We start from the raw sequence: 19,365 nt of genomic DNA, 5'->3' as shown, positions 1-19,365 counted from the left end.
GCCTTGGCTGGGTGTCAGCAGGAGCCCAGCACTGCCCCAGTCAGAGCAGGGAGATGAAGGAGCACGGCAGATTTGGAGGGGGGAAGCCCTTCCTTACCCTGGTGAAGCAGGATGGGGACACCTGATGTCACCGGCCTATCTAGGTGCTTGTCACCCAGCACAAAACCTCTAGGGAAGGCAGCAGGGCACAGAAGATGTCCACTTTCCCAGGCCAGTGACAGCTGAGGCATCAGCTGGCTTACCAGCTGGCACCCAGGGGCACCAGCAGGGCTGCTGAGAGGAGCCTCTGAAGTGGCTCACACTGCACCTCCAGACAAAACGTCTTGTCACTGTGCTGATACGCTCCAAAATCCCTGAGCTAACGATGGCAGCTGGGCTAAGGCAGTGTTTTAACTGGCCCTTGCTTCAGCAAGTAACAATCCAGCTTGTAGGCCACTGCCTGCATGTGGAAATCTCTCTTGCTTTTATTTAATCCTGGGAGATTCCCTGATGACTGGAGAGGAAAGGAAATTACAATGTCCAAAGCTCTGAAAGGCAAAACTTCAGCAGCAGCTGGATACTGAAGTTCCTTTTGCACTACTGCAAACCCCAGCCAAAGCCCTAAGGCACGGTGCAGGTAGGTTAAACCAGATCACTAGATGAGTATGCCCTTACGCAGACACCGTCGTCAATAGGATTTTTGCCCCACTCACAACAATGAGCTTTTTTATAAAGCCCCAGCTTCCTGATCCACCTTCACTGCCAGTACTGGAAATGCTGACAAGCAAGCTCCAGCTCATCGAGCTGCTGTGGCCACGGTGAAGCCACCCCCTTCCTCCTTGCCTTCCCAGCCACAGGAGAGCCGGCCACAACCCTGGCTGTGTCACGAGCTCTCAAGAAATTGGCAGGCTTGGCCTTGCCACTGCTGAGGTGTGAGCATGTGTTTCGTTTGCCTGGTAGGCTGTGGTAGAGCGGCGGCAAACATCTGGGTTGAGAAAGCTGCCACTGCTGCTTGCCAAGCATAGGTGAGTCAAAGCCCTGACAATGGGTATGTAAATGCCAAGCATTTACAGACAGAACGGGAATAAAAACCTCACACAGTACTGAGAAACACAAGGCAAAAATCACTGGTCACCATAAAATAAATAAATAAATAAATAAAGTTAGTCTTTCTGTGGGGTCAGAGCTAAGCATGAGCTCTTGCTTCAGTCCAGGGACAACTGTGTCCAGCCTCTGTGGAGGAGAATCCCTCTTTGACTGGGGAAGAACACAGGCAGCAGGCACAAGGAGAGCAGCACATGGCAGCAATCATGAGAGAGTGGCAAACAGCCATCCTGACTGGTGGTCACAAAGCTGTCCAGCAGCTGCAAGAGAGAGATGGAGTGGAGGAGGAGGGGAGGAAGTTTTAAAGACAAACAGATTGAGGGCAGCCTCTCAGACAAGTCAAAACTCACGGAGACAAGCACGTTCCTCCTCTCAGAAAAGTCCCAATAAAGCAGGAGGCATCTGCGAATGAACAAAAAAAGGAATAAAACCTGGACAAGTAGGAAGCTGCAGTCAATCAGCTTCATACATATTTAACAGGGATGTTCATCCGAATAGAGGCCTGCCTGTAGTGCACTAGAAACGAGTCTGCTGCCCCGGAGGAACACACAGAAAGCCTCACTCACAGCCAGCATGGGACGGAAAGGCAGAGGATGGCTCACTGTTGTCAGGGAAGACAGGGAAAAAGCATCCCTGATGGAAATGGAAGAGATGGTGAGGGGTTGGGCAGCCCCTGCTCCTGTGCTGATAAGATATCCAGGGAAGACATGCTCTCCAGTCCCTGACCCAGGGAAGGCAGGAGAGACCATGATCCGCTTTGCAATGGAAATCTCACTCCTGGCACCGGCTGCAGGGGACAAGCAGTGCTGCTCTCTGTGGAGCTGGAGAGGTTGAACCATGGCCCAAGAAACAGCACAGTTGCCCAGGCTGCAATAGCCCTAGGAAAATAAAAATAATAATAATAATAAAGCTTTAGCTCTTGTTTTCTGGTCCAAAGTTCCTGCTCTCAGTGCAGCAGAACAGCTTTGACAAGTCAGAGAAAGCCGGAGGAACGTGTGCCAGGATCATGACTGATCTCAGGAGGATGTGGGCTAGAGGGAACGCATCTACATTAGTCTCTATAGCAATGGTCTGAGTCCAGGCATAGAGTTGGGTTATAAACCTCTTGACACACACCTCAGTGGGCTCTTTCAGTCCCACATTAGCAAGGATTCATACCTGACAGAAACACGCTGCACTGAACCACCTTGCTTGTGTTCCACCTCCAGCTCGGCTGAACTGACGCCTCTGCAAAGACAATGTGTCCTGTATCAGAGCTACTCCACAGGCAGTCCTCTGCAACCCATTGACACAGGACATCACTCAACAGAGGTACTAATATATATTAGGCTTGCCCCTATTGGTAGAAAAATGGGAAACCCACCTTAGTCTACTAGCTTGGGAAATGTCATTGCAGGATTCCCCCTGATTATTGTCCTCCAGTGGCATCCCTATGAAACACAAAGACAATTTTTACCAAGACCTATTTCCTCTCTATCCAGCACAGCCTGTAATAGGAGTTCTGCAACCCCAGCTATGTCCTTGCTGACACCTGCTCAGCCTCAGAGCCCTCCAGGGATTTGCACAAACACGACTGGCTGAACTTTACGGCAAGGCACGGGAAAACAGACAGTCTCATCCCACGGGATGCTACGACCCTGTTGACACAGCTCACAGTGGCTGCTAAATGGTGTTTCCAGAGCAGACTTCCCTCTCTTCAATATGCAGAGGCTCTCTCTGGGGCACAAACAATGGCTCCAGCCCGCCCTGTTACTTGTGGCAAATGAGCATCAGTTAGCCAAGGAGAGGCTCTCACCTGGCAGATGGGAAGCAGAACATAGCTGAATAAAAAGAGGAGCACACCTACAGCACATGACAGTAGTACGTGATATGTTCCAGAGATACGTGAAAATGACGGTTATGAAAGAGACGGGAGGGGAAAGAAAAAAAAAAAAAAAAAAAGTTTCTTGGCTCATGTCCAGGGGGAAAGGTTCATTTCTGTCATCAGACTTAATGGTTGAGCCTAGGGAGAAATGCAAATGCTATCAGGTCCTCCCTTCCCAGGGAGAGAGCAGGGTCAAAGGCAGCCCTACCTTTCCTCCCCGCATGCATGCCATCTGCCTCTGCCTGACCCGAGGCTGGCGGTTGTCCTGAACTGCCATTGTAGCCGGGTTTAAGAAGAGCAGCAGCAGTCTGGTGATTACTGCATCATGCAGGGAATCAGAAGTACTTTTGCCTCAGGCAGCACGGTAAGCTCAACGGGAACCCGTTTTCATGCGTCAGATGTATTACATGGATGCCACACATCCCATTTGGCAACTCCCTCAAGTATTGCAAGCTTCTGGACAAAGGGACTCCCAAACTCTCTGGATCTGGCACAGCACTCGCCGACTTGAATTTAGACTCGCATTCTTGGCCAGAAGCCCCGAGCGAGCACTGCGAAGGAAGCACCCTCGTCCCCCCTCTCCCTCCTTCCCCTCCTACCCCCGGACGGAAGGCATGTTGAATCGCTCCTCTTCACGGGCCAGGGAGTGCTCTTCTTCTGGAACAAAACCCTCCGCACGGGGAGCTCTGCTGCTCCTGCTCTTCTCAATCCATCAGAAGAAATGCTGCTGGGATCCTGCTCTGCTGGAGCCAAAACACATCGCAAAATCCAGCTAGTTTCGCCAGGATTTTGTTTAGGAAGAAAACCAGGAAAACAAAGTGTTCCAGCAGCGTTGAAACATTTATTTTCACTATGTTTGCAGAGCAACTTAGCTTTTTTTTTTTTTAAAAAAAATAATAATAATAATAATAAAAAATTAAACACGACTGTCATTTTAATTTTCTGTCTGTTTGTATTGCATCAGGTAAGCTGCAAAACTCAAAATCAAAACTTTCAATTGACCCAAAGCAAATAAAGGAGTTGGGTGTAAAAAAAAAAAAAAAAAAAAATCTGAACACTATCCTCTATAAAACAGAACTTAAAACTGAATTTTCAGGCTCTGTACAAATGTCAAAAATTATTTTAATTCAATTCTCAATCTACAAAAATCTCCTGGTGGAGATAAACTTTTACCACTAGGTAGGACAGGACAAGTGCTGTGTTGTGTAAAATGCTGTTACAAAAGTGTTATAACTCCAGTAAGGCAATCTAGTAGTACAGCATCTAAAATTTGAAATTAAAAAAAGTGAAATTCCCTTTATCTATAAAAGTACAGCACCAGGAAAAAAGCTTTCTGTACATCAGGATTTTACAGATTCAAGAATTATATAATCTTAAATGACATTTCCCAGCATCAGTCCTCACTGTGACTTTTCAGGACAGTGAGATGACTTCAGCATCCTATTAGTCGTGTTCTCATGTGCATGTATGCACCTCCAGGGGTCTTACAGTTGTAAATTAGGGCAGGATTTGGGCCATGATATCCATAGGGCAAACTGCAAATCCTTAAAGGAGAGGAAAAAAGAGACAGTAACCCTAGAACGATTTGTGAAGTTAAAGATAAGAAAATCTAATGTCAATAGAAGCAATGCTATGAGTTAACTTAAGTCTAAGTAAAGCATTTGGACTTTAGATACTACCTAGGTTAAGGACTCTGTAGGAATCACAGAACTGGGCACTAAAATAAAGCCACTTTGAAGGAGGCAGCAGCTTTAAATCTACAGAAAGCAGCTTTACATACCAACCGCAGGCAGAGAGCACAGAATACTACGCTTAAACAGAAACTGCAGGAAGCACGTGGGTGTCCTCCACACTAGCATTTAGTGGAGGACACTGTGATCATTTCTCTGGCTGGTTCCTCTGGGAAAGCTCTGCTCCGCAGCAGGGTCCACCGCCAAGGTGTACCCCACTTTCCAGGGGCTCCCAGCTGGTCTTAGGATGAGCCTCCTGGAATTGCCAGGGATAGACTCAGAACAGCCAGAAATGAAACTTGAGGTCTTGGACCTAATACAATAGGTCTTGGAGGCTGTACAAGAGCCACAGAGATCAGATGTCACCCAGTGATTAGGAGAGGGAGGGATAATATCAAAGAGAAGGAAGGCAGGTTATATTAAGAGGAAGAAAACTCCTTCGATTAAAGCCCACAGCTATGAGTCAGAAGCTCTAGCTTATAACCTTCCTGTGACATCTTCAGCAAATCCACTGTGCTCCTCAATACAACAGTATAATAATTCAGAAGGACCAGAGCTTTAAATTAACTGAAGTTTATAGCCTGCTTGGAGCTCCCAAGGTGAAAAGCGCTCTTACCTTACAACCCAGCAGCAAAACCCTCCTGCCACCCATCTGGTGCGCACAGCACAAGTACTCCCAGTAGGATACCATACAAAGTAATACGCTGATGTAAAACATGCTTTAGCACTTGCTACTTGCTGCCATTAACAATAATGGCCCAGCATACTGCTTCCTCCTTTGCTTCCTGTACCTTAAAGCCAGCTATATCCCACCACATTCTTCATGAAGAGAAACTAATCCTGTCAGGTATATCCAAGTAAACAGGCAAAAAACAGAAGATTTGTTATCAGGTGCCATGGGAAGGGAGAAGGATGGTGATTGGCAGTTTTGGCAGCTATGTAAATGGTGTCAGGGGTGGCTATTTCATTAACCACCTCCCTGTCAAGAAAGCCAGATCCATGGGGATTCATACTTGGAGAAGTCTTTCCAACACACTGTTGGCTCTTATCTTGCACTGACATTACATGCTGTTCATCACAGGCCATGACAGAAGTTTTAGCAGCAGCAGCAGCCGCCGCCAGAATGGCAGAATATTCTCTGGGGGAAAAAATAAAAAATAAAATAAAAAAATACCTTGAATAATATCAGTTGTTCTACAGCTTCTACCTTCCATTTGGGGATATTTGGCTCTGAGCTGATGAAAGAACCTTCAGAGTATCAGCTGGAAGGAGTAAGGCATCCAGATGTATTTAACAGAAGTAAAAACCTATGTATGCCCTACGTTTCTTGTCTGAAAGTCACCACCCAGAAATAGCTTGTGATCAAGTTATTTTTATTTAGAGGAGAGCCTGTGCCTTGAGTTTGGATCCAAATCCAAATTCCACTACAGTTTTGGACTGTTGTTAAGGTAGGATGCTCCATTCTGGCCCAGTTCAGAATCAGGATGACCACTAAGGATGACCAGTATTCTTGCTTGCTCTGTTTTGTCTGTGTACAGGTCAAGGGTTCTTTGATGGTTCTGTATTTTTGGATGTGGAAATCCTGAAGAATCCTTAAAAAACACATGCACATTTTCTTCCTGCTTTCTCACATTTCTGAATGAACCCTTGAGCAAAGGAGCTTTCTTCTTCGCCCCAACTGAATATTCTTACACATTTTATTACAACTTTCTGGTTCAGCTTTAACCACAGTGGTATTAACATAATAATTAACATAAATTTCTTGTAAAATCGCTGTTGGTAAATCTGGATAATAACAAACTTTTAGGTATCTGGGTTTTTGCTGCACTGGGTACCCATCCCCTAGAGCTCTTGTTTACACAGGAGGCTGACACAGCTCCACACACACTGTTCCAGTTGCTCATGTAAGAAACAAGCACTTTACGTGTATTGTAAAAAGCATGTACACATGATTTTTACAAAATATCCAAGTATGTATTTACTCCCCACCCCAAAAAAAAAAAAAAAAAAAAAAAAAAAAAAAACAAACCTGAAACAGCAGCAACATTATCTGTTCCAGTAGATGTATCCAGCCTCACACACATGCCTTGCCCATCTTCAGACCTGTAGGAGGCAATGCAGGAGCTGTCTGAGGCTGCAGACATGTTCTGTGGGAAAGGCTGAAGCCTTCTTTTCTCCCCGTCCCTCCTTACTAAAGACCATGGTAATGCAAATGCTCCCTCTTAAAGGTAAAGCAATGTCAGCTGGGTCAACTAACACCATCTTTGTCAGCACTGAAAACTATCTGACAGACTTCACCTGACAGATTAGGAAGACCTTGGACCACCTTTTCTAACAGCAGAGCAATGGGTACAGGAGCCATCAGCAGAGGGTTGTTAGCAAGCATCTGGAATGGCTGTAAGATCTCCAACCAGCTCAGCTGTTTGAAAATTAATGTCTGTCCGCAGTCCTGTGGAACTGAGCTGGTACATCTTCAGACAACCTTACATAAATCTCCAGTACACTCAAGAGATTTATGATAAACACTTGCTCTTTCCTTAACCTCCAGAACCTTTTCCACCTGCTGAATAATGTAAGATTCTTTCCCCTCAGCCAGCCTGTTCAATATCTATATAAAGCCTGTAGAGAAGATTCAGTGGCACCATGGACTGACTTGTCAGCAGTACACATATGACACCCATCTCTACATCATCTTCACCTCCCATGCAAATAACACCATTACCCAGCTCTTCAAGGGCTTGGCTGAGATCAGCAAATGAATGAAGAGATGTTGGCAGAAGCTGAATCGTCACAAGAGCCTGGGCTGACGATGCTGGAGGAAAGTATTTCACATTTCCATAATACCATTCATTCTCCATCACTGGCATTAAGACTAACTGGAGATTTAATGTTTATCTGAACTCATTCCTCCTGGTAACTCCGATAGCTGCTGCTACAAAATCCTCTGTCCTTCACTACTATTTCTGATCAGATGACTTGCTAGTTTGAACTTGGCCCTTATGCTTGATTGCTACAAACATTTAGAAAAGATACCCTGTGCAAAAATGTGTCAGTCAATCAAAGGCCTTATTTTCAAAGCCTTCATCACCTTAGCAAAAAAAAAAATAATGGTGTAAGGACAGCCAGAGTTATACTGGAATCTGATAGTTATATTGCTCTGTAACAAAATAAATGCTCAATTTGAAGGATATGTGCACCAGGGACAGAGGTTCCCTGGTGCCTAGGACACAACTACAGAGTCCTGACCAACTGGAGAAAGCAGGAGAAAACCATAAATCTCAGAAGTCCAGAACAAAAGGGAAACTCCAGTTTTTCAGCCCAGCCTTCCCTTCTCTATTCTAATTGTACCAAAACCACCAGTACTAACAAGTAGTACATGACTGGCAGGCACGATGAAGTCTGATTTCCAAGGGCACACTCCAGTGCGGGTTCCCCGGTGCCTGACAAAAGGTGACCTGAGCTGACAGCATCGTGATGTTTCTAGCACGAACAAGCTCTCTCTTGTGCCTCTTCTTTTTAAAATGTTATTGGAACTTCAGTTTGAAATCTCTGTTTTTTGCTAAATTCAGTTGAAACTGACCAGCAGGCCCGCACTTTTGGGGATGTGGGGAGTTAGGGCACAATGGATTCACATGCACAGACACACACACAGCATGAATTAGAGAAATTGTTTCATTAGGAAACAAAGCTGGCACACCTAAAAAGTGCCCTATGTAAAATGTAGGAGAGAAAAAGAAATAAAAAAATGTTGAAGGTGCTTTGTGTTTGTTTTCAAGAGCTCATAAAGTAATTACAGGCAGATACATAAAGTCACACACAAGCCTTTCAATAGAACAGCAACAGTTAGGCAATGAAAACCTAGAGAAAATCATAAAATAAAAAATCCACACCACAGTGCCCTAGGTAATCAGGTCTGAAACAACAATAAACTAAAATAAACACAAAAGCTGCTTTTCAATTATTTGAGATGCAAAATAAGTCAACAAGTCTAGAAAATACCACTGAAATGCACCTGAATATGCGTCTTTAATTTCTGTTTTCTTCAGCACAAAAATTAGCTCTGAAGAATACATCAGATATTTATTTATGACAACAACTGGCAATACTTTTGTGTGTTTCAAATGCAAGTCCAAGAACCTTTTGAATGGTTAAAAGGTGTGTGAAGGTCGTAAAGCTCAGAAGTCTTGCCAAAGATGATACAACTTTGCTGAATTTGTTAGCCTTACATTCCCATGAATTTTTCACAGTAACCATTCAACATGACATCTTTCTAAGTCTGCCCAAACCTGTGACAGGGAAGAAGTGACCGGGCAAAACATCAGAAGAAGAAACGTGGAATCACCAAAGAGGCCCACCCAAAACCTGTGCCACTGTGGGGTTATATCTCGCTAGGCTCTCCCGATGATTGATTCCAGCAGCAATATTTGGGTTGGCACACAGTGCCAATGAGTCAGCATTTTTAAGTTACAACTGCGAAAACAAGAAAAAAAAAAAAAAAGGTTTCATTATTTGGTAAGGCAAGTAGCATCATAATGTGCCCAAGCTTTAGTGCAAAGCAGCCTCCTCCCTGTTCCCTCCCCAAAGCCTGGCTTATTTTCCTAAACCAGGATACATAAACCAGGAAGGCTGCTGCTTCTTTCTGCCTCGTATTCTCCGTCCTGCTTGCACATGTGCTCAACCAGTTACAGGCACCCAGAGCGAAACAGGATTACGTTCCTCTGGTTAGGAGCGTGAGCACAGCCCTGGGTGGGGCTGCCGGAGGATCAGCTCTTAATAAGGTGTCCAATTTATAATCTAGCAGGGTGAGGAGCAACTGGCTCTCACAATGAATAGCTCTTCTGTCTTACCATCTCCTGAGGCTGGCTGCCTAGCCAGCCTGCCTCATCCCTTTCTCTTTCTCTCCCTCTCCCACAGATGTTGCTCTTTTACTAACTTTTTGCTGTTTCCCAGACTGGAAATATAAAGAGGAAGGAAAACAAGAAGTATCCACCCGTATCTCATTGGAGACTGCAAACTGCAGCAAAACGAGCAAACTATCTGCTAGCTAGCTTAATAGGAAATAAACCCCTGCTATTTACTTATTCCAAGAAGGCTGAATTTCAACCTACGATCCTGCTCCCGGGGACTGCCGTGGTGCCAAGAGATGCCTGTATAAGGAATGCTCTGCACAACAGCCCAGACGTGTGGGCCACCAGGCGCTAAGGCACGCGGCTGATGGGGAGAGGAGCGGTCACACGCTGCACGGCACACAGGACGAGCGGAGGGATGTGGTTCCCAGACTAACGCTGCCTTTGGTGCTGCCTTAAACCTCTCCCACTCAAAACCTGACCTTTTTCAAGGGCCTCGGACGCTGCTTTCCACACGCACCGCCCCGAGATGTGCCAGCCGCGCGCTCTGCGTGCTCGACATTTCCCCCCTCTCAGATCAATATGGCCACACGCCTTCTCTTCGGGGGGAGCTGAGGTTTGTCAGGCAGCGATAGCTATCCCGCAGGGCCAGCAAACCAAGTAGCCGAGCAACGCCCGCAGCCACAACCAGCTGCTTTCTGCTGCCAGGAGGGCAGGGAGACGGGGCTGGGCCCGTTCCCCCTTGGGGCCGGGGAGCCTTTCGCTCCCCTCGGCCCCCGCTGTCCCCCCGGCCGGGCGGTGGCACGGCGCAGCACCCTCTGGCGGCACACGGCGGCCGGGCTTGGGAGCGGGGCCCCGGCCTCCTCTTCCTCCGCGGCGACACCTGCTACACGCAGCCTGGGCAGGGAAAGGCCTCGGCAGGGAGCGGGTTAGGCTCGCCGCGCAGCTGAGCGTGGGTTTCTCCCCTCGCCGCCGTCCGAAGATTCACCCTGCCCCAAGAGACATGCACGGAGCCTCCGGCACCCCCGGGAAATACAGCTAATAGATTTCTTTGCCATGGTGACGATCTAACCCAGCCTCACAAAGCATAAATCCACAGCGGCCTGCATTCAGGAATTACTCCTGTGCTTCTAGACACCTATAGTCCCCCTTGCCGTCTCTACACTGGCACTGCGTGGTGTACAATGACTTGTTTCCCTCCACAGCACCTAAACAAAAATTAACTACATCTCCACCTGGAAAGTCACCGTCACTCTGTGCTTCCCCCCTTGCCAAAGAGCAGTGAAAGGTGATACCACCAGCCACCTGATCAACCCTTGTCAGGGTAGGGGGCATCTGGCTCCCGTAAGATTTTTTATACAAGCAGTCTGTTTCCAGGACCGCTGCCGCTTCTGTAGCAGGATGCTGTTTTCAGGATGTGATTTAAGCTGAACCAACGACCACAGAAAAAGAAGAAGCAGGGAGCGTGCACTCAGCTTCCTGGAAAAGACACCCGAGCTGATCCGATGGCCTCCTGCAACCACAGCCCGTCCTACCCGGGCGCTGCGGCTCATCCCAGCAATTGCCAGCACCGTGGGCTCAGGGGTCGTGGCGAGCTGTCCACAGCTGGCCAGGGAGCCTGCCCAGTTTGAGCAGTGAAATGCACAGTGTTTTCAATTAACAGCCTGCTCAAGAGCCACGTCATGGGCTGTGAGAAATGCTAAGTGTCTTGGGCAGCCTGTTGGTCCAGGCCATTTGGGGGGGGGAGGAGGAGGGGGAGTGTTCTGCCCCCATCCTCATGGGTTGCATCTGGTAGCAATGCTGGAGATGGAGAGCACAAAGGGACAAGCTTAGCTGGAGTACCCGTTATGCCATTGAAAAAAAAAAAAATACGATGTCAACAACTTCTACAGGCCTAATTGTTTCTTCTCAAACAGATTGTTAGCTTATGTGAATCAGGGTAGCTCTGCTGAGTAAACCAAAGAATGGAAAGGGGGAGGGGGATAACCTTGGGTTCAGAAAGACACAATATGGGTCTTTATCCACAGCAACCCCCTTGCTGCTAGGTCCTGAGTAACATTAACTTATTGCCACCACCCCCACCACCAAGAGATAGTGGCAGTAAGACAAAGAGACCTAGGGTGGCAAATGGTAAGACCACATGCAGCCACCTCCATGCGAGGCCACCTGAAGAATCGGGCCTTGGCTCCCTGCAGCTTCTCTTCTTGCCCTGCTGCTAAGCACTGTCACGAAACTGAACCATGTAAAGCAAGGTTGATGAAAACCCAGAAACTGTTACTTTCTGAGCGACATTTCTTCCTTGCCCTGGACCACCTTACAGCCACGTGCACCCTGGACTAGATAAAAGGGAACAGGTATAAAGAAAACATGACTGCTTCTTTCAGCATCAGTGCCAGCTTGGAGTGTTCATCCAACAGCAGCCTTGTGAAATGCTGGGAAATCCCACTGCGAGCAAAGGGGAAAACTCTGTGCTTTAATTTCAGCAAAACACTGCACACAGACAAAGAACAGGCAGTGAGTGAGTGATGCAAATGCGCCTAGTTGGATTTCTCCACTGGACCTTCAAGAGAAAAAGAGGTAAAACATCAAGCACAAAGGGCAGCCTGAGTTCTCCAAACACAAAATCAGGACAAGCCAAATCCTGTCCAATTGCACAACATTAAAGAGTGATTCTGTGCTCTCTTACCTTGTGTTAAGGCAACAGCAATGTTCTGACCTGCAATGATTTATGTGTAGTAAATTCATGCTCATAAACAAGTGAGAGGAACCAAAATCTCATGCCCTAATCCTTCCAAGCAAAACTAACCTCTTTATGGGCATGTAACATTTAGGTGAGCTTGCTGCGAAGGAGGTAATGTTTATCCTTATTTGAATCCAATAAAAGACCAAAACAGGAGCAACAATGCTCAAATAGCTCTTCTCCTTTACATGTGCAAGTAATGCTACAAAAAAAAAAAAAAGCTTCACATCCTTTACTAACATTAATTAGTTTAGCTTGATGTCTCCCCAGCTGGACAGGTGTTATCATCCCCACTAAACATATGAGCTAGCTGAGTAAGACTGACCTGGCCCTGTTTTTCCAAGTAGCATCTAATTTTCAGTGCACTTCTGTGTACAGGCAGCTTCTGTTAATTTTGGCTGGAGCTGTAAGTGATTAATACATGTGCAAGACAGATTCTGGGTATCTTAAGCTACAGGGCTAAAATTAAAGCCCAAGCCTGAATATGTGAACCTAAAGGACTTACCCATGGCCGGGCAAGACAGGAAATCTGTTGCAGGATCAGGAAACTAAGCCAAGTCTTCAGATTCCTTGGGGCTTGTCTCCACAAGAAACATAGGGAAGCAATGTAAAATTACAGCACACCAACAACTGACTCCCCAGGTGGACCCTTCAGTGCTCACTGCTTTCAAAAAGCAAAATTTAACCCCTCTGTAAATTCATCCCTCCACACACACACGCAGGCCCAGTTCTCTCTTACTGCTGAATACTGTGGCTCATTGCCACTTTCTAAACTGAAAAGTGGTGGTGACAAGAGAAGGATGTGGTGACTCAGGAGGTAGCAATAAGAAAGCCAAGGGTAAAGTTTCACTTTGATTTCAGCAGCAAAGCTCCCTGTGAAGATGCTCTTGGTTTGCAATCAGCAAAGCAGCAGCTCACCTGAGTTTCACGGAGGGGTAAGCCACCTCATGCTTGGCGTACACAAAGATTACGTCTCACCCAGTTTTAAGGCAGACATGGACAAACCGAGTAGCTGTCCCCATTAGCTGGAGCACAGTGGCAGCCCAAAGGAGGAGCTGCATGGTTTAGTGCTAGAAATAAGCAGCAGGTCTCTTTGCAATCATCTCCCTAGAGATAATCTAACAAAGTCCACACAGGGGGCAGGGCTACAGATGCATGTCCTCCCAAGCTAATGTGCTGGCAGAAAAGGTTATCCTCCCAGCCTGTGGTTACAATCCCTTCAGATATGCTTTGTTGAACTGTGCTTGAATGCTTCACACGTTTTTTTTTCAGCCTGAATGGGGGCAGGTTAGCAGCAACCTAGTATTTTCATTTTACAAGCTACACCCTCTGTGCATGAGGGGAAGCTCTCAGCCCACAGCCTGCACCCTGGACCTGAAAGCAGCAGAAACCTCCAGCACAAGGGAAGAGCCAGTGATGGTAACTTCTGCCACAGCCTGCATGCATAACTGATGCCTACGTGCAGGGTGACAGTGTCCAAGGCGTTCATACTCAGGCTTGTCACACGCCGGCTTTCACGTGGAGATAAGCCTGCTGCTAACACATCCAGCTTGGCTAACATTTTAGGTATTGCAGGCATAGCTTTTCCATTTTTTAAATTCTCAAATCGGTGTGATATAGATTCACTGGCAAAAATCAGTGTAGATGTGACCTGCCAAAACTGGTGGGTCCAAAGGAAGATATTCAACACATCCCAAGCTGAGCTATGCATACACAGGCCAGGATTTCTGGGTGCCAGCCCATCTGTACAGAGGAACAATTGTAGTTGCTGTTGCAAGCGGCAGCATGCAGTGAGGGTGCCAGCCGACCACAAAGTGACCACCCAGGAGATGCATATAGTACACGGGCAGGTGTAAGGTCGCTTTATTGTCTGCTGACTTCAGAGGAGTAGGAATACCAGAACAGACATAACACAAAAACACATTTTTGCCATTTCAAGTTGCAGACATCCATCTGTTCAAGCTGAAGCGGAGCCCCACGGTATCACTGCCCTTCATCCCTCCCACACACCCAGAGACTTACACCCGCAGTCCCATGACGCTGAATCAAGTGTTGGTGTAGCTCCACTCTAAAGATTTGTTAAAGGACTTTTGGGTTAAGAAAAAAACAAAACTCCATACATCCTCCCTAAAAAGCATTTATTTTCTTTTAAGTGGATCATTTCACAGACCTGGCTTAAAGGGCAGCTAGACAGACAGCTGAATCAGCACAGCCGATGAAGCAGTAACCTGGGGCAGCTGAAAAGAAACCGACCAGCACTGCTGCCTCGCTAAACTGCAAACTACAGCAGGACACCTGACTGTGGCCCAGCTCCTCAACTACTTTCCAAAACATGTGCTTTTGTTTTGTTTTTGTTTTGTTTTGTTTCTTTAGGTTTCCTAAGGAAAAAGGTTTTATGCAATTGCTCTGTCTGACAGCCTTCCTGCAATCCCTTCCAAATCTTCTGCCCAATCTCAGGCAAATCTGAAAGTGTCTTGAACATGCAATGTCTCTTCAAACCACCAGTGTCTGTGTAGAAACCCAAGCTGGTGTCCTCTGCAGGGAGAAATGCAAGAAAACCTCAGCTCCCAGCCAGTGCTCCTGATGAGCCAACACAAAAGAGTCTGGCTTACAAGTTTCAGAGGGACACAGAGGGTGCCGAGTTGGTGAACTGGACACTCACCCTAGGAAGGAAGGCTTTATCATTTTGATTGCTCATACACAGCCTGATTTAAACCTGAGCTGGAAACTTTGAGCATGGAGAATTCAGCGTGTGCTGAGGTTTTAAAATGCAGCATCCTCTCCGAAGTTCCTTCTGGAAACTGTTGAGATGTGGTTAGTGCTTTTAACTCTGTTCAGTTATTTCTGTATCAGACTATCATAAGACTAATTGTCTGAACAACACCAGTATTACAGCCATCTTTAGCACAAAAAAGGGTGACATTTTCTTCAGTACAAGGACTCAGATGTACCATTTGCACAATACGGTGCCTGATGCTGTATCTATATTGCTTAAATCTGTTTTCTGGGGGGAGCTCAAGACAAAGATGAATTCCATCTAACATGAGAGGAAAGAAGTAACTTGCTATCCAGATAGGTTGTTCACTGAACTATAAATCAGAGAGAATAACCATGCATACTGTATTCCTGCCTATTCCCACAGCCTCCCTCTTGTCATCACAGAGGTCTTTAGTATCCTGAAATACAGCTTGACAATAAAAATTAATTGAAAGTGTGCTAGAATCATTGACTTTTGGAGTTTCACAGTTTGCCCATCCTTAAATAACTCTGGTTATAAAATCCTGTTTGTGCTACAATTCCTTGGCTCTCTGCCACGTAGCATGTACAGAAATCAGCAGTGTGTGCAGCAGGGACTTAGCCGGCTATATGAGTGCACATAATGGACTTTCTTCTTTAGCTCAGCAGCAAAATACTGACTCAGATCTAGAGACTGGTTATAGTCCCAATGGTGTTTACTCCATGTAATTAGCAGTATCAAGTGTGTTGTCTTTTGGGTAGTCTGATTGTTTCCATATGCACAAGTACCTTCAGTGAATGCACACAGGGCAAAAGACAGACAATGCTCAAAGCGCACACAGTGCTACGGGAAGCACATATGTTTTAAATATATTATCTCTGCAATTAAAAGGAGATTATAAATTGGTCATATAAATCTTCAAGAACAGGGTCAGCAGAGAAAGGAAAAGATCTCCTTTCTAAGCATGCACTGTGCCTAGGTAGGCGCTTGCCTACTGGCAAGTGGCATAGATCAGCAGCTCAGGCCAAGCTGGAAAACTTGCTCCCGAGCCGGGGCGCATTGCTGTGGGCAGAAGGGTGCTGGTGCTGTGCTGGGGCCCGGAGGAAGATCATCTGTGTTTGTGGTGGGGCGTGCCTGGGAATGCTGCGCAACATTAATCTTAGGGGCAGGTACTTGTTGAAATTCCAGTTACGGAGGGAGATGTCTGGGGCAGAGCTGGGCCTTGCCTTCACAGCTGAAAGAGGTGTGCTTTTTAACCTCGGGGTAATGTTTCTGACCTATCCTGAGGTAAAAGCGGTGAAGCCAAGGAGCTTCAGCTCTCCTGCAAGGCAAACGAGGCAAGGTCAGCACCCCAAAAGGGGGTATGCTGCTGGCCTACTTAACCACAGCAGCAGCAGTTACAGCAAGGTTAAAAAAATAATAAAAAAAAAAAATCCTTGAGAGCAGGAAAGACAGGCCCTAACATCTGTTTCGAAATGAAGGGCATAAAAGGTGTTTTGTCTTTTTTTTTTTTTTTTTCTTTTCCTCTTATTTTCCATCTCCCTTCTTGCGCTTCTCCACACTGCTCTGTCCTCCCAAGCCATGCTCCCTCACCCCAGCTCCCAGCCCTGTTCCCCACGGCCCAGCTGCGCTGCTGGGGGACATGGGGAAGGAGGAGAGGCAGGCAGAGCGACTCCTGCTGCGGCCTGGCTGCTCTGGCACTGATGCGCCCCTCATGACTCTCCTCAGGGTCCTCCCAGTGCCGCTTACTGGGGCAGGGCCGCTCCAGGCCTCACCCGTAATGGCAGCGTGCCTGGCACTTTGGGGAACGCTGTTCTAGGCTGCTCCCTCATGTGCCTGCTTTTAGGGCTGTGGTGGGGGGTCTGACGAAAGGTGATCTTAGGTAACAGCCTCAGGATGCTCCCCAGCTCCTGCCCTTAGTGCACCCCAGGCTGTGTGCCGTCCCTTGTGCTACCTCGCCAGCCTGGGGCTGCCTGCTGGCTGCTTTCCTCCGATCCTCCCAAAACCTGCTCAATATGTGCCCATTCTGCAAATGGTATTTCAGTACCTGTCCCAAAGCAAACTGCTGTTTATTTATAAAAAGGACTCATCAGAGGAGTGTTCTTGGCCAGGATATTATAACTTGAGACTTCATTGCAGCAGATACAGTAAAGATCTCACCTTAAAATTTGCTTTGCAATACAGAAAGTACACCTTCAAACCTGAGCAATTGTAGCTACGTTTGCGGTCTGTAACAACCTGCATCATACAATTTCACTCTCCAAGCTCTAGGAACTAGCACAAAAAGCTCTCAAAACAAGCTCTTTAGTTAATAAATCCTCATGATAAATTACTACAAAGCAATATTTTATCTATTTTATCTATTAGTTATTATATTATTATATACCTAGATATGTTAGCTATTGTAACTGATATATAGCTATTTTCTATAGCTCTTCTTGGAAATATCATGCATTTGCTGATTTGGAAAGGATTTTTGTAAATTTAGTCAAAAGTAGCGATTCTTTATAGAAAAGGGCTTACACTGATCATTGAATACATTTCATTAAACAGACTAGCAATTTGTTTTGGTCATGTCTTCTGACATTAGGGATGTGGATGTTAGTATTTCAGTAATAAGCTATCAAACTATATTGCAAAGAGTCACTGGTAATTTCTTGAAAAGTTTTACTAGATGAAAAAATGTATTTGTAGCACTGTTGCTACTGCCTAATCATTTGATCTCAAACACAAGATTTGGTTATCTCAGTGAAAAATACAGCAAATTAAAGATTAGTAGTTTTTACTCCTATCACTATTCTCTCAATGTTTCATATTTTCTTGTTTTTCTCCTGTCCTTTTCTAATTATTCTTTGCCCATTTCCACTTCAGTGTTTTTCAGTGACACCTGAATGTCATGTCATGCAGTGCTGTCATGGTCACAGCAGATGAAGGGAAGCCTACTGCGTTCACTCGACCTGAAAAAAATATCACTGGGGAGCACAAGAACATTGGTACGGTCTTTTATCCCTGCTAACACCCCTGCAGGTGGGGAACTTTTCCCTAGCGCACAGTGAGCTTTGAGAGTGAACTCGCCCTTACACAGAAATACCCAAGGAAGGTTTAAATACGATGCTTCAGGTACTGCTGCCAGTTTAATATTGGCCATGCACAGCACAGCGCAGGCTAATTTAAAGCTTAGGTAAATAATAGTTAGATGTGTTTTAGGGCCCTTTTATGTGTGAAACATTAGGTTAATGAGAAGTAAGAACATTTAGTTCAAATTTAATAATTCAAAAGACAAATGTACTACATGTTCAGTATCTAGAACTCTGTTATATTCACATTTATAGAGAGAATCTGGAAAACCACCTTTTCCACGGTGGTGGAAATAATATACTGCTTGTGTGTCATGTTATTTTGAGTCATTATTAATCTATTACTCAACTATTTTTGTTAATTTGGTCCAGCTCTGAAGATTTAGGGTGATGTTGAAGATTAAGGCCCCCAACTCCACAGATGCAAGCATGTGTGTACCATGTGCTTAAGTGCTTACAGGAGCGGAGCAGAAGTATGTATCAAGTCCAAACTTGAAAACAGGTGGTTTTAAGTTATACAAGCTCAAAGAGCAGCAAACTTTTTTTTTTTTTTTTTTTCCCGAGAAGCAGCTTTTATTTTTTTGCATTCAGAAATTGAACAGCTATTTTTTATTCCCATTTCCACCAAAAAAGAAGAAGAAGAAGAAGATAATGATGAAGAAGAAACAAACAAACAACAACAAGATAGCAGGCTGAGAAAGAACCTCATGAAGTCTAGAGGCAGCTGTACAATTGAGGCTGTCCCCACCACACACAGGCAGTGGATCAAGGCCTGTGGCCCTGGCCAGGCTGTGCTGTGGCTCCCGGGGAGAGCTCTGCAGTCCATGGGCATTGGCAGCAGGTATTTTGAAGTAACAGAACAACAACAGCAACAAAAGGCATCCATTAGCATCTCTCGTGGAAGAAAATCCTCTGTAAAATAAATAAACAAAGAAAAGGGCCATCCCACTGCTGAGCAGCGCTTCTTAACAATGCCATGCTCTGAGGGGAGCAATGCTTCCCAGCGCTCTGAGGGGAGCAACACTTCCCAGCGCTCTGAGGGGGGGACAGAAGGGGACGAGATGGGGCCAGGCAGCACCCTGCCCTCCCCTCCTGTTAGCCTCCCCAGCAGGGCACCCCACAGCATGGTGTGTCCTGGTGGTGGGGCTGAAGACAGCTCCTCACCAGCTCCTGCTGAGACCCAACACCCCCGGGGGGGCTGGGGGCTGCCTTCCCCTTGCCTGGCCTCGGCCTCAGGGCGAGGACAGGTAGGGCCGAGTGCCGCAGCCAGGCCTTGTCACCCCTACA

The 19,365-nt window shown here is 46.2% G+C and overlaps 1 long non-coding RNA gene across 1 annotated transcript; it reads right to left on the bottom strand.

Annotated features, from left to right (window-relative positions):
* Nucleotides 1-3,716: 3,716 nt before the first annotated feature.
* Nucleotides 3,717-6,848, bottom strand: LOC118162729. The gene is made up of 4 exons (XR_004748588.1): nt 6,707-6,848; nt 5,852-5,939; nt 4,728-5,012; nt 3,717-4,491 (listed from the first exon to the last, which is right to left on the bottom strand). It is a non-coding gene; the product is annotated as an uncharacterized LOC118162729 (long non-coding RNA).
* Between the last annotated feature and the right edge of the window lie 12,517 nt (nt 6,849-19,365).

Source organism: Oxyura jamaicensis, chromosome 2 (genome assembly GCF_011077185.1).
Source record: "Oxyura jamaicensis isolate SHBP4307 breed ruddy duck chromosome 2, BPBGC_Ojam_1.0, whole genome shotgun sequence".
NCBI lineage: Eukaryota > Metazoa > Chordata > Aves > Anseriformes > Anatidae > Oxyura > Oxyura jamaicensis.
The sequence above is the reverse complement of the archived record's forward strand: the minus strand, read 5'-3'. Positions and strand labels throughout refer to the sequence as shown.